This window comes from Ranitomeya variabilis, chromosome 4 (assembly GCF_051348905.1).
Source record: "Ranitomeya variabilis isolate aRanVar5 chromosome 4, aRanVar5.hap1, whole genome shotgun sequence".
NCBI classification, from domain to species: Eukaryota; Metazoa; Chordata; class Amphibia; order Anura; family Dendrobatidae; genus Ranitomeya; species Ranitomeya variabilis.
This window is the reverse complement of record NC_135235.1, coordinates 708,324,228-708,336,764: the sequence shown is the minus strand read 5'-3', so window position 1 is coordinate 708,336,764 and position 12,537 is coordinate 708,324,228. Positions and strand designations below refer to the sequence as shown.

Genomic DNA, 12,537 nt, shown 5'->3' with positions numbered 1-12,537 from the left:
CTGCTGCTGATCTGGGCGTAGGGAGAGGTGCCGCTTCGTCAGAAGCAGGGATAGTGTTAGGCAGGGTACATTCACCCCCAAACCGCTTGTGCTGTAGCGATTTCTCCTACGCCTCATTGGGGGACACAGACCGTGGGTGTTATGCTGCTTGCCACTAGGAGGACACTAAGTGATACAAAGAAAGTTAGCTCCTCCCCTGCAGTATACACCCTCCTGCTGGCCCTCAGCTAACCAGTTCTTGCTTAGTGTCTGTAGGAGGCACTTGGGTCTGTTTTCAGACCCCAACTTTCTTATTTTAATTTTAATTTTTATTTTTCTGTAAATTTTTATTTTTTATTCAACGGAGTGAAGGGGGCGACGGATCCTTTTTTATGGGACCCGCTCTCCCCCGAACCAGCAACAGGCGAGCACGGCGAGTATACCTCCCCGTCCCTCTCCTGCGACGCGGGAGCACGCCAAATTTTACTCGGGCAACGGGTTTCCATCTTTGGTCCCGATTTCCCTTCCCCCTGCAAGACGGCGAGCACATAGAGCCTGCTCTAATGTTCCTCTCCGGTGGCCCGACATACAAGGCCCACATCACATGGCGTTGCATACTTGCGGCAGAGCCCAAAGGGATTGCAGATGAGGATGGAGCGCGCAGGGACAGGGGGACCTGCATTACCGGACTGTGAGTACATCAGGAGTTCCCCTCCTGCGCTCCGGATCGCTTTGCGGCCGCGCCACCTCACACCGCCGGGCAGGCCGGAAATTTAGTCCCCGGCTTTTCAGCCGGAGTAGGCCGCAGTGGCCTCTATGGGGTAGGCGCCGGCGGTACTTTCGGCAGAGCCCCTGGGGACAGGCGCCGGCGGTCGGGAACTGCGGCGGTTAGCGTCGCTCCGTTGCGGCCGCCGCGCATCCCCAGGCAGGCTGGAAATTTAGTACCCGGCTTTTCAGCTGGAGTAGGCCGCAGTGGGCAGATCCCTCCCACGGCCGTAACTCCGCCCCCTATATCGGCGCTTCTCGTCTGGGACGAGAGGCGCCCTGCAGATCTCGGGGGCCATGCTTCCTCACGCTGCCTGCGTGGAAGATGCGGTCCTAGGGGTGCCACTGGCCAGCGGCAATCATTCGGTGCGCGGCCCGCCGACGCGCTCCACCGGCAGGCTCCATAAATTTAGTCCCCGGCTTTTGCAGCCGGACTAGGCCGCAGTGAAATCCCTTTCAGGAGCGGAGGTGCTTTCATGGTCCCGATGGGCTGAACTTCGTGGAAGAAGCCCCCCTCCATGGTCCGGGCAGCCTCCACCACTGTGAAAGCGGACAAGGAGGCGGACGGTTCCTCTCCACCTCCCTAACAAAGGGATGATGGATTGAGGTTTATCTCTCTACCCCTGCACCGTCCACGCTGCAATACCCGACATCCGCGGCGGCTCCATGCCGGGACGCGCACCGTTGGTAAGTGGATCCTGCCAGCAATGGGCTTCTGCAGCGGGATATGGACAGGCAGTCTCAGACTTCCCTGTGACCACCTCCCTGAGGTAACGCTCCAGCCGGCTAACAAATTTAGCTCCCGGCTTCGGCCGATGTGTAGTCCGCACCTCCAGAAGCGCACTGTGTCGCCTCAAGGCGGCTTAGCCTTTTTTCCTGGCGCTTAGCGCCTGACGCGGAAGCGCTCAATTTTCTCGAGCAACGGGTGACCACCCCTGACTCTTACGCTGACGCCGGCTGCAGAAATTTACGCCCCGGCTGGGGCCTATCATGGAAATTTCGAGGCTCCGCCCACGTCGTGCCTGTAGCTCCGTCCCCTAAATTGGCGCTTCTCGCTCGCTGCGAGATTTTACCTAAACCCGCATGACCAGTATTCCCGGTCTTAAAGTCACACGACCAGTATTCTCTGGTCTTAAAGGCACGTGACCAGTATTTCCTGGTCTTAAAGGCACGTGACCAGTATTTCCTGGTCTTAAAGGCTCGTGACCAGTATTCCCTGGTCTTAAGGGTACGTGACCAGTATCCCCTGGTCTTAAAGGCACGTGACCAGTATTCCCTGGTCTTAAAGGCAACGTGACCAGTATTCCCTGGTCTTAAAGGCGCGTGACCAGTATTCCCTGGTCTTAAGGGCGCGTGACCAGAATTCCCGGGTTTTTAAGGGCACACGTCCAGTTTTCCCTGGTCTTAAAGGCACGCGACCAGTATTCCCTGGTCTTAATGGCGCACTACCAGTATTCCCTGGTCTTAAAGGCACACAACCAGCATTCTCTGGTCTTAAAGCCACACGACCAGTAATCCCTGGTCTTAAAGGCACACGACCAGTATTCCTTGGTCTTAAAGGCACACGACCAGTATTCCCTGGTCTTAAAGGCACACGACCAGTATTCCCTGGTCTTAAAGGCACACGACCAGTATTCCCTGGTCTTAAAGGCACACGACCAGTTTTCCCTGGTCTTAAAGGCACAAGACCAGTTTTCCCTGGTCTTAAAGGCACACGACCAGTTTTCCCTGGTCTTAACGGCACACGACCAGTATTCCCTGGTCTTGAGGGCACCATGACCAATCCGAAACTGGTCATAATTGAGGAGCCCTCTGCCGCCGAGCCCAGTTTATCCCAGTGTAACTAGTTCCCTCAGCCTAAACTCCCTCGTAGAGCTTTTGCCATCCAGTCCGGATATGCGATTCACTGGACAGAAGCCTCTACGCGGGACGCTATGCCTGGTCTGATTTTTAAGGGCGACAGGCACTTTAAAGGGCGCCGGTCTCCCCACACCATCAACAGACGGGCACTCGAAGGTCCAGGCCTAACGCCAGACAGCCTGTCCTGTCCACCCGGAGACCTGCACTCTGTGGATGTACAGAGGCATCCTTTTTTTCGGGCGTCTGAGCACCCCCCTCTGCATCACCACTATTTAACAGAAGATGCAAGTAGGCGAATTTCCCTCTCCACTTCCTTGTTGAGAGGATGGTGGATCGAGGCTCCTAATTTTTAACTCTGCAATGACCTGCTGGAAGCAGCGGCGCATTCTGCCACTCGGCAGATTAACCAGGTACAATCTCCTGTGGGTTACCTACCAGTATCCCTGCCCGATATGTCCTTAATTAAAAATGCCACGATCTGTCAAATAGCACATCTGGTTTGTTCCGTTTGGCAACTACGGGTCCAGCCCTTTAACCTCCCTATCCGCCGCATGGATGCTAGAGCAACGGTCTCCTGCTTAGAGCCCTTAACTACTTTGATTCACACCAGTATCCCTTTCCTGAAGACAGTTCAGCTGGTCAATCATATTCTTGAGCGGGAGACTAACGAACAATCGTACGTTTCCGCAGCCCCGACCAACAGTGAAAGGGTTGTCCAGGACAGTCTAGATCTAAGGGATCTTGGTTAAAAAGGTGGAACGATAAGTAGGACCGATTCCGGACCTCAAACTTCTAACAATCTTTTCACAAGGTTCTTCTTCTTCTTCGAATGGAGTCTCATCCGCTCAGCCATTACTTCAACAAAAAAGGTGCAGTTTCGGGCATCCATCGACATTCGGGATGCCTAACCTCTTCAAAAATTCCTTTGCTTTTACATTCGTGAATAGCATTTAAGTCACGACCTTGTTCTTCGGCCTTGCTACCGCATCCAGGGTATTCGCAAGGGTCATGGTGGCTGTCATCTTGCACCTAGAGGCGTGGTCGTCCTATCCTGTTTGACCGACTGCTTACCCACCCTTGCAGGACTACGCTAAGTCATCTATATCTCTTGCGATACCCTCTCACCTGGGCTGGTGGCTAGACTTGGACAACTCCTCATTTCCAGCCCAGCAGATATCCTTTTTGAGGATGATCCAGTATTCCTCCAGAAGGGTGGTATATCTCCCTCCGGACAAGGTCATGGTTTTTCAACGGGAGCTCGCGCTCTTGCTCACTCATCCCCTCATTTCATTCGATTTGCTGGGAGGGTTCCAAAAAAAAAAAAAACGGAGACGACAATGGAAACAGTTTCCTTTGCTCCGTTAGTTTTCAGCAAGTCAAGCAGCCTTTCAGACGATAGTCTCTGAGTTCCTTCTTCATCCGGAGTTTTTTTCTCCCGGTTCCATGGTTACTAGTAACTTCCAATGCCAGTCCTCTTCTCCCGATCATTGCTCTGGAGATCTCAAGGGTAGTCCTATAGTAGGTCCACTCCTTATGGCGGGTCAACCCATCCGAATTCAATTGGACAACGCCACGGCTGTGTCATACGTCAATCATCTAGCGAGTACCCACGTTCAAGCACCATGGCCAAAGTACCTCACATGGGCCGAGATCTATCACTCGGTGATATTGGCAGTTCATATCCCAGAAGTAGAACTCTGGGCTGCGAACATATTTAGTCGTCAGGGTTTCACCTCAAGTGAGTGGGAACTTCACCGGAAGTATTCCATCAGACCCGCCTTCACTGGAGCTCTACAGTTGTAGCTCGGATAGCGTCCTGACTGATCGCCGGCGTACTGGAGGGTTGTTCGGCCTCGAGATCCAGGAGCCTTCGCACTGCATGATCCGGTTATTCCGTGGTACCAGTTTCCACTTCCGAAAACTTTTCAGAAGCAGAAAGGGCCCCAGTGATCCTCGGACATCCGTACTGACCACGTCAGTTCACTTGCGGAGCTGGTAGCTTTCTGTATTTCTGCAACAAGACTGCAAGTAGGGACCACCTCGCAGGATGTTTTTCACATGTAATTCTTCCCTATTGCATACCGTTAGATCATTGGGATCTATTCTATTAGGGAAGGTTGCCCCCTTTTCTCTCGGCTATATCCTCATCCTGACGAGTCTTCGGTGCTAACGGGTCTTTTTCAGTCTTTTTTCTCTTATTTCCTTCAAGGCAAGGTTGTCCTCAAGCCTTCCCTGTCCCTAGTTACCAAGGTGGTATTGTATTACTACTGTCATGAGGGCATAGTTCCTCCCTCATCTCTTTTGGCATCACTCCACAAAATGGAATGAGGTCCCCATATTCCGGACAGAGCAAGTGCTCTGAGTAGGTATGTCTTGAGGACGGCGTCCTTCCGAAGGTTGGACACTGTATCTTGGGTTTCCTACCGGTAAGAGGAAGGCTTCCTGACTTTTACAGGAAGGGTTTGGCCGTCTCCATCGGCCATTTAGCCTGGTGTATTCCTTCACCATCCAGTAGTCCTTCCGTGTTAGATGACAGCCTATCTCCCCGTCTATCGTGGGTTCCAGGCACCAGGCGTCAACAAGACACGCCTGCACGTTTGCGGATTCGTCCAGTCCGCATGCATTCTTGAAGTATATAATTCCCAGACTTCCACAAATGTGACTCTGGGCAGGCGGACTCTGCAGGCCGCGGTGGCGCACTTGTAAGTAGCGGTTACACAGAGCCTGATCTGATGTTGTCCCCACCCAGGGACTGCTTTGGTACGTCCCACGGTCTGTGTCCCCCAATGAGGCGTAGGAGAAAAGGAGATTTTTGTTTACTTACCGTAAAATCTTTTTCTCCGAGCCAATCATTGGGGGACACAGCTCCCACCCTAGTATTGGCTTATGCTTGTTTTTACAATCCGATATGCTATACTCTCATATATAATATGACATGCTGTAAGCTAATATGTTGTTACTGATCTCCTACTGCTTTTTGCACCGAACTGGTTAGCTGAGGGCCAGCAGGAGGGTGTATACTGCAGGGGAGGAGCTAACTTTCTTTGTATCACTTAGTGTCCTCCTAGTGGCAAGCAGCATAACACCCACGGTCTGTGTCCCCCAATGATTGGCTCGGAGAAAAAGATTTTACGGTAAGTAAACAAAAATCTCCTTTTTCACTGTCCAACACCACCTTTTGTTTGCAGGGACAGTGGAAGCTACATTTTTTTTCCTCAGCACTGTAGCTCATTGGGCTGCCCTAGAAAGCTCCCTGATAGCTGCGTTGCTGTGTGTGTACGCCGCTGTGCAAACCAACTGCTTTATTCAAAGCACAAATCCTGTTGTTCCTTCCTTTCTGCACAGCTATCTTGTTTGTTTGTCCACACTTTTTTTTTTTTTTTTTGTGCAGCTGTCCACTCCTTGTTATTGCTGCCTGCCATACCTTGCTGAGATTACTGCAGGGAGATAGTAATTGTAGGACAGTCCCTTTTTTTTTTTTTTTTTAATTCTCCCTTAAAACCCCCCAAAAATAGTGGGAGATTAAGATTGGCATTTCTGCATGAGTGCCGGTCCTGTGTGTGCCATCTGTCTCAAATTATTCGGGCACAGAAAACCTAGTGTGTCATACTGTGAATTTTTTTTATTTTTTTTAAATTCTCCCTGAAAAAAAAAAAAATAGTGGGAGATTAAGATTGGCATTTCTGCTTGAGTGCCGGTCCTGTGTGTGCCATCTGTCTCAAATTATTGGGGCACAGAAAACCTAGTGTGTAACATTGGGCCTGATTTTCCTTTCAGTGTCAGGCACCTATAAAGGTATATATAAATCCTACATAAGTTTGAGTTCACCTTATAAGTTGTTTTACAGTAACAAATACCGTTACTTTGGTTACGTTTTGCAAACAATGAGGAAGTCTGGTGGAAGAGGTCGTGGCCGTGGGCGGTCATTGTCAGCTGATAATGATGGTAGTGGTGGTGGAGCATCAGGTGGTCGTGGTAAAAGCAGTACAGCACCCAAGTCTCGAGTTGTTGAGCCAGGTTCGTCGTCTGGCTACACAAGGCCTCGAACGCTCCCTTTTCTGGGAGTAGGAAAACCGCTTTTAAAGCTGGAGCAGCAAGAACAAGTTTTGGCTTTCCTTGCTGACTCAGCCTCTAGCTCTTTTGCCTCCTCTTCTGAAAGTGCTAAAAGTAAAAGCAGCGCGTCGTTAGTGGATGTTCACGGTCAGGGACAAGTCGCTTCCTTGTCTTCTTCACCCAGAACAAGAGAGAAGGATGCGTCAGGCGACCCAAAGGGTTACTCCATGGAGCTCTTTACACATACCGTTCCTGGGTTAGACAGTGAAACAGTTGACAGGCCATGCCCATTAGAAGTTGAATCGGACATGGAGTGCACAGATGCACAGCCACAGCAAGATTACTATGCTGTTCCTTTGACTCAGACCAGAAAATTGCCCTCGCAGTGTACTGAGCCAGAATCAAACCCAGCGGAGACTATGGTGCCCCGTCACAAACGCTATACCACCGGCTTACACGGTGACACAGATGAAGTTGCACACGACATAGAAGAGGAGGTCATAGATGACCCAGTTGTTGACCCCGATTGGCAGCCATTGGGGGAACAGGGTGCATGCGGCAGTAGTTCTGAAGTGGAGGAGCCGCAGCAGGCATCAACATCACAACAGGTTCCATCTGCCGGGCCCATATCTGGCCCAAAACACTTGGCAAAGCCAAAACCAGTTGGAGGACAGCGTGGCCATCCAGTTACAGAAGCTCAGTCTGCAATGCCTGAAAAGGTGTCCGATAGTAGAAAGAGTGCAGTCTGGCATTTTTTTAAACAACATCCAAATGATCAGCGCAAAGTCATCTGTCAAAAATGTTCAACTACCTTAAGCAGAGGTCAGAATCTTAAAAGTCTAAATACAAGTTGCATGCATTTGCAAGCCCGGACTAACTACCAAACGTCCCTAAAGGTAGCAGCACCCTCGGCCAATGAAGCTACTCAGCAACGCTACATCCCTTCCCTCACTGTGAGCCCACCATTTCCCGCACCACCTGCAGTATCTGTGCAGCTTTCGTCACCAGGCCAAAGCAGTCAGGGAATCACCAGGTTCGTAGTTGGAAACACTGCATGTAGGGCACCGGCAAGAATACCATCTCCAACCCTCTCTCAGTCTGCCATGTCCACCGGCACCCTCGCTAGTTCCACGATCTCCAGCTCTCCAGTCCAGCTCACCCTACATGAGACTCTCGTTAGGAAAAGGAAGTACTCATCCTCGCATCCGCGTACACAGGGTTTGAACGCCCACATTGCTAGACTAATCTCGTTAGAGATGATGCCCTACCGGTTAGTTGAAAACGAAGCTTTTAAAGCGCTGATGGACTACGCTGTACCACGCTACGAGCTACCCAGTCGACACTTCTTTTCGAGAAAAGCCATCCCAGCCCTCCAACAGCATGTTAAAGACCACATCGTCCATGCACTCAGCCAATCTGTGAGTACAAAGGTGCAAATGACAACAGATGCATGGACCAGTAGGCATGGGCAGGGACGTTACGTGTCCATCACGGCACACTGGGTTAATGTGGTGGATGCAGGGTCCACAGGGGACAGCAATATTGGGACAGTTCTGCCTAGCCCACGGTCTAGGAAACAGTTGGCTGTTGGTGTTGGCCCCCCCTCCTCCTCGTCGTCCTGCAGAAGCGAGAGGCCGTCCACAAACCGCATTCGCACAATCACTCCATCCCTAGCTGCCACTGTTGCACACCAGTTGTCCCATTATGGGACAGCTATTGGCAAGCGTCAGCAGGCTGTATTGGCAATGAAGTGTTTGGGCGACATGTTGTGAATTCTGTTTCTGGGCTCCCTCTTGTGGTCACAGGTGGTACTACGTGACTTTGGTTTTGGGCTCCCTCTGGTGGCTTTGTTTGGTTTGCTGGTCTCTGGCCTCCACCTGTTTCATTAGTTGCTGGGAGGTTCCTATTTAGCTCTGCTTCTCTGACATTCATTGCCGGCTGTCAATGTAATCAGTGTTACTCAGTTTCCTTCTGACTACCTGCTCCCAGACCCTTCAGGACTAGCTAAGTTTTGTGTTCTCAGTTTTTGTGCTTATGCCTGATTAAGTTTTCTTGTCCAGCTTGCTAAAAATGTGAATCCTATGCTTGCTGGTTGCTCTAGTGGGCTGAGGTTCTCCCCAGGTGCCATGAGTTGGCACATGGGTACTTGTAATCTCAGGATGGGTTTTTGTATTAGGGTTTTCTGCTGACCGCCTAGATCCCTGTTGTATCTTTCTGCTTTCTAGCTTTAGCGGGCCTCTTTTGCTAAAACTAATTTCATTCCTGTGTATGTGCCTTCCTCTCACTTCACCGTTGATATTTGTGGGGGGCTTCTATATCTTTGGGGACAATTTCTCTGGAGGCAAGCTAGGTCTTTGTTTTCTCTTCAGGGATAGTTAGTTTCTCCGGCTGGCGCGAGACGTCTAGGATCATCGCAGGCATGTTCCCCGGCTACTGCTAGTTGTGTTTGTCAGGATTAGGGCCGCGGTCAGCCCAGTTACCATCTCCCTAGAGCTCGTCCTATTTTTGATATTATTGCTTGTCCTTTTTGCGATCCCCAGCCATTGGGATCATAACAGTACAGCCGGCCAACAAGGTGTTGTACGGCAGAAGCAGGAGAAGAAAAGCTTTTTAAATTTTTTTTTTTTTTTCTCTCTGGGTTTTGCTGCCTTGCCTCTAATTGCTGTCTGGCTAGCTTCTCACCTCCTCTTAATCTTAGAGTGGCTCTGACCTCAGCTGTTGACATGGATGTCCAGAGTTTGGCTTCCAGTCTAGGTAATTTTGCCGCTAAGGTTCAAAATATACAAGATTTTGTTGTGCACACTCCTATGTCTGAGCCTAGAATTCCTATTCCGGAGCTTTTTTCTGGAGATAGATCTAGGTTCCTGAATTTTAGGAACAATTGTAAATTGTTTCTTTCTTTGAAATCTCGTTCCTCTGGAGACCCTGCTCAGCAGGTTAAGATTGTCATTTCTTTTCTGCGGGGCGACCCTCAGGATTGGGCTTTTGCATTGGCACCAGGGGATCCTGCATTGCTCAGTGTGGATGCGTTTTTCATGGCTCTAGGCTTGCTCTATGAGGAACCTAACCTGGAGATCCAGGCTGAAAAAGCTTTATTGGCCCTCTCTCAGGGGCAAGATGAAGCAGAAGTATACTGTCAGAAATTTCGGAAGTGGTCGGTGCTTACTCAGTGGAATGAGTGTGCCCTGGCTGCAAATTTCAGAGAAGGTCTTTCTGAGGCCATTAATAATGTTATGGTGGGGTTCCCTACGCCTACAGGCCTGAATGAGTCAATGACTATGGCCATTCAGATTGATCGGCGTTTACGGGAGCGCAAACCTGTGCACCATTTGGCGGTGTCCTCTGAACAGGTACCTGAGAGTATGCAATGTGATAGAATTCAGTCCAGAACTGAACGGCAGAACTATAGGCGGAAAAATGGGTTGTGCTTTTATTGTGGTGATTCAGCTCATGTTATATCAGCATGCTCTAAGCGCACGAAAAAGGTTGATAAATCTGCTGCCATTGGTACTCTACAGCCTAAGTTCGTTTTGTCTGTGACTCTGATTTGTTCACTGTCATCTATTTCGGTCAATGCCTATGTAGATTCGGGTGCTGCCCTGAGTCTTATGGATTGGTCATTTGCCAGACGCTATGGTTTTGATCTGGAGCCTTTGGCAGTCCCTATTCCCCTGAGAGGAATTAACTCTACACCATTGGCTACGAATAAACCTCAGTACTGGACACGGGTGACCATGCGCATGACTCCCGTTCATCAGGAGGTGATTCGCTTCCTAGTACTGTATAATTTACATGATGTTCTTGTGCTAGGTCTGCCATGGTTGCAGACTCATAATCCAGTCCTGGATTGGAAAACAATGTCTGTGTCAAGTTGGGGGTGTCAGGGAGTTCATGATGACGCGCCTGTGATGTCAATTGCTTCATCTACTCCTTCTGAGATCCCTGCGTTTTTGTCTGACTATCAGGATGTTTTTGAGGAGCCCAAGCTCAACTCGCTTCCTCCTCATAGGGATTGTGATTGTGCTATAGATTTGATTCCTGGCAGTAAGTTTCCTAAGGGACGATTATTCAGTTTGTCTGTGCCAGAGCATGCTGCCATGCGGAGTTACATAAAGGAGTCTTTGGAAAAGGGACATATTCGTCCATCTTCATCCCCGCTGGGAGCAGGTTTTTTCTTTGTGGCAAAAAAAGATGGCTCCCTGAGACCTTGTATAGATTATCGCCTTCTGAATAAGATTACAGTCAAGTTTCAGTATCCTTTGCCATTGTTGACTGATTTGTTTGCTCGTATTAAGGGGGCTAGGTGGTTCACTAAGATAGATCTTCGAGGTGTGTATAATCTTGTGCGGATAAAGCAAGGTGATGAATGGAAAACTGCATTTAATACGCCTGAGGGCCATTTTGAGTATTTGGTAATGCCTTTTGGACTCTCTAATGCTCCTTCAGTCTTTCAGTCCTTTATGCATGACATCTTCTGTGAGTATCTGGATAAATTTATGATTGTGTATCTGGATGATATTCTGTTTTTTTCTGATGACTGGGAGTCTCATGTTCAGCAAGTCAGGAAGGTATTTCAGGTCCTGCGGACCAATGCTTTATTCGTGAAGGGCTCAAAATGTCTTTTTGGAGTCCAGAAGATTTCTTTTTTGGGGTACATTTTTTCTCCTTCTACTATTGAGATGGATCCTGCCAAGGTTCAGGCTATTCGTGACTGGACGCAACCTACATCCGTTAAAAGTCTTCAGAAGTTCTTGGGTTTTGCTAATTTCTACCGTCGCTTCATAGCTAATTTTTCTAGTGTTGTTAAGCCTTTGACGGATTTGACCAAGAAAGGTTCTGATGTTGCTAATTGGTCTTCTGCGGCTGTGGAGGCCTTTCGGGAGCTGAAGCGCCGGTTTTCTTCTGCTCCGGTTTTGTGTCAGCCAGATGTTTCACTTCCCTTTCAGGTTGAGGTTGATGCTTCCGAGATTGGAGCGGGGGCGGTTTTGTCGCAGAAAAGCTCCGATGGCTCGGTGATGAAGCCATGTGCATTCTTTTCAAGAAAATTCTCGCCTGCCGAGCGGAATTATGATGTCGGTAATCGGGAGCTCTTGGCTATGAAGTGGGCATTTGAGGAGTGGCGTCATTGGCTTGAGGGAGCTAGGCATCGTGTTGTGGTCTTGACTGACCACAAGAATTTGATTTATCTCCAGTCGGCCAAGCGGCTGAATCCCAGACAGGCTCGTTGGTCGTTGTTTTTTTCTCGTTTTGATTTTGTGGTCTCGTACCTGCCTGGTTCAAAGAATGTGAAGGCTGATGCTCTTTCCAGGAGTTTTATGCCTGACTCTCCTGGAGACTCTGAGCCTACTGGTATCCTTAGGGAAGGGGTGATTTTGTCTGCCGTCTCCCCAGATTTGCGACGTGCGCTGCAGGAGTTTCAGGCGGATAGACCTGATCGTTGTCCGCCAGAAAGACTGTTTGTTCCGGATAGTTGGACCAGTAGAGTCATCTCTGAGGTTCATTCTTCTGCATTGGCAGGTCATCCTGGAATATTTGGTACCAGAGACTTGGTGGCCAGGTCTTTTTGGTGGCCTTCCTTGTCGAGGGATGTGCGCTCCTTTGTGCAGTCTTGTGGAGTTTGTGCTCGGGCCAAGCCTTGCTGTTCTCGTGCCAGTGGTTTGTTGTTATCTTTGCCTGTTCCGAAGAGGCCTTGGACGCACATTTCCATGGATTTTATTTCAGATCTTCCTGTCTCTCAGAAAATGTCCGTCATCTGGGTGGTGTGTGACCGCTTTTCTAAGATGGTTCATTTGGTACCCTTGCCTAAGTTACCCTCCTCCTCCGAGTTGGTTCCACTGTTTTTTCAGAACGTGGTTCGTTTGCATGGGATCCCTGAGAACA

At 49.7% G+C, this 12,537-nt stretch overlaps 1 protein-coding gene across 3 annotated transcripts in view; it reads left to right on the top strand.

The window, feature by feature from the left end:
- LOC143766489 (uncharacterized) overlaps positions 1 to 12,537 on the top strand; it is a 140,463-nt gene that overhangs the window by 56,274 nt on the left and 71,652 nt on the right. The gene's annotated exons all lie outside the window — the stretch shown is intronic.